The sequence below is a fragment of the Pteropus vampyrus genome, unplaced genomic scaffold (assembly GCF_000151845.1).
Source record: "Pteropus vampyrus isolate Shadow unplaced genomic scaffold, Pvam_2.0 Scaffold63, whole genome shotgun sequence".
NCBI classification, from domain to species: Eukaryota; Metazoa; Chordata; class Mammalia; order Chiroptera; family Pteropodidae; genus Pteropus; species Pteropus vampyrus.
In genome coordinates, this window is record NW_011888844.1 from 8,206,901 (window position 1) to 8,210,369 (window position 3,469).

Genomic DNA, 3,469 nt, shown 5'->3' on the forward strand with positions numbered 1-3,469 from the left:
GAGAATGAAAAAGTTAAATTGTCACTTTTCGCAGATGACATGATTCTCTATACAGACCTCCCCCCAAAAAATAGAAACAATAAATAAATACAGTAAAATTGTAGGATACAAAATCAATGTACATAAATCCATTGTGTTCCTTCATACTAACAATAAAATTTTAGAAAAAAAATTAAAACAACATTCTTTTTGCAATTGTATCAAAAAAAATATCTAGAATAAACCTAACAACACATGTGAAGGACCTATAGACTTAAAACTATAAGACGTTATTAACAGAAATTGAAGAACACACAAAGAAATGGAAAGATATTCCATGTTCATGAATTTGAAGAGTCAGCATAGTTAAAATGGCCAAATTATCTAAAGCAATATACAGATTTCATGTAGTCCCCCATCAAATGGCATTTTAAATAAATAGCACAAAAAAATAGAACAAAAAATCATCAGATTTGTATGGAAGCACAAAAGACCCTAAACAGCCAAAACCTGAGAAAAATGAACAAAGCCCGAGGCATCACACTTCTTGACTTTAAATTATACTACAGAATGACAATAATCGAAACAGCATGATATTGGCAGAAAAACAGACACAAAGACAAATAGAACAGAATTGAGAAGCCAGAAATAACCCCCCATACATATGGGCAAATAATTTTTGACCAAGGAGACAAAGACATACAATAGAGAAAGGAAAGTCTCTTCAATAAATGGTGCTTGGAAAATTGGAAAGCCACATGCAAAAGAATGAACTTAGACTGCTACCTGTCACAATACACCACAATTAACTCATAATGTATCAAAGACATAATTATAAGACCAGAAACAATAAATTGCATAGAAGAAAGCATAGGTACTAAACTCATGGAACTTGGATTTAGAGAGGATTTTATGAATTTGACTTTAAAGGCAAGGAAAGTAAAAGCAAAAATAAATGCATGGAACTGTATTAATCTAAAAAGCTTCTGCACAGCAAAATAAACCAACAAAGAAAGAGTCAATCAACTGACTGGGATAAGATATTTGCAAACAATGCCTTTGATAAAGGCCTAATTTTCAAAGTATACAAGGAAGTCATACAGCTCAACAACCAAACAAACAATCCAATTAAAAAATGGGCAGAGGACCTGAACATTCACTTCTCCCAAGAAGACATACAAATGGCCAACAGACATGAAAAGATTTTCAACTGCATTAGCTATTAGGGGAATGCACATCAAAACAACAATGAGATACTACCTCCCACTTGTTTGAATGGCTATCATTGACAAGATGAGTAATAACAAGTGTTGGAGAGATTGTGAGGTAAAAGGAGCCCTCATATGCTTCTGGCAGGAATATAAATTGGTACAGCCGCTATGAATAACAGTATAGAGGTTCCTCAAAAAATTAAGAATAGAATTACCATATGACCCAGCAATTCCTCCTCTGAGTATCTACCCTCCAAAATTAAAAACATTTATCCATAAAGATATATGCACCCCAAGGTTCATTGCAGCATTATTCATGGTGGCCAAGACATGGAAACAACTGAATTGTCCTTCAATAGATAATTGGATAAAGATGTGGTACATATATACACTGGAATATTTCTCAGCCATAAGAACAGAGGAAATACTGCCATTTGTGATAACATGGATGGATCTTGAGATTACCATGCTACGTGAAATAATTCAGACAGAAAAACTATCTGAACCATATGATTTCACTCATACGTGGGATATAAAAATGAAAGCAACAAACGAACAAGACAAATGGACTCATGGACATGGACAACAGTTTAGTAGTTACCAGAGGGAACAGGTAGAGGTGGGAGGTAGATAAGAGTAAAGTGGGTCAAATGTATGGTGATGGAAAAAAATTTAACTTTGGGTGGTGAACACATAATTCAATATATATATATGATCTATTATTAAATTGTACACTTGAAACCTATACCATTTTATTAACCAATGTCATCTCAATAAATTTAATTTAAAAATAAATAAATAACTTTAAACTACAAAGTCTGTGGCATTTTGTTAGGACAGTTTTAGCAAAATAATGTAATAATAAATTATATAAATAAATTTAAAATTAAAGATCACATAATCATGTCAATAGAGACAGAAAATATTTGAAAAAAAATAACTTCCATTATAACAACACTAAAGCAACTACTAATACACAGTAACAGTCTCAACTAAATAAAACTTATGTATAAAGAACTCATAGCTAATATATTTAATGTTAACAACTCGATTCTTTATCCCTAAGATCAGGAACAAAAAAAAGGTATCCATTTTTTCAATGTATATTCGACATTGTGCTAAAAGTTCTATACAGAGTAATTAGGCAAGAAAAATAAATAATAACATCCATATTGGAAAGGTAGAAGTTAAGCTATCTTTATAAATAAAATGTGATATACAAAAAAATGGATTATTTTCAGCCACAAAAATGAATTAAGTGTTGATACATGCTACAACATAGATGAATCTTAAAAACATAATAATACATAAAAGGAGTCAGTCACAAAAGACCACATATTATGTTTCTGTTTATATTAAATATCCAAAATAGGAAAATCTATTGAGGCAGGAAATAGATTAGTGATTGCTTAGGGTTGAAGGGGTGGGAAGTTCAATGTGGTGACAACTGAAGTATAAAGAGTTTCTTTTCAAAATGATGAAATGTCCTAAAATTTACTGGGGCGATTGGGGCACATATCTATGAATATTCTAAACATCACTGAATTGCACACTTTAAATAGGTGAATTACATAATGTATGAATTCTATCTCAATAAGGCTAAAAAACATAAAGATATATTCTAAATTCATCTCCACATTATTTTTCTACATGTATATATTATCTATGATATGACATCATTTGCATCTATTACATCTACATTGTTAATATACTACATATTGCTGTACTACTGCACATCTCTTCCCAGCTCTATGAACAGTATGCCATGTGTCAACCTTGAAATTATCTATAATTGTGTAATGAATAGAAACTGTCAAACATGAAAATTGGCAAACACTACCAATTAGGCCTTGTTATTTTTTTAATCAATTTTCTAGATTTAAATGATAAATACATATTAAATTCAAAATGCTATTGTGTCTATAGCCATTGCATTGAGAATAAACATCAAGAAGTATTCTTTAAGTGTTTGAAACTATTATTCATTTAAGAAACAAATTCAGTCATTGACATAAATAAATGAGTGAATATGTGCAATATATCTTTTCTGTTTCACTCTAATCTTAATCATTAATGTAAGTGAAAATATTAACCAACATTTGTATAAGAACTATACTCATCTATTGTATATGAACTATAGTTAGGTTATAAATACAAGAGGGTAGCAACGAAACAACAATACATAGTGTTTTAAACATTTACCAGAACACCACTGGCCTGATTCCACATGTAGAATCAACAACATTGAGAATAATAGCAGGAATATATTTAAAAATGAG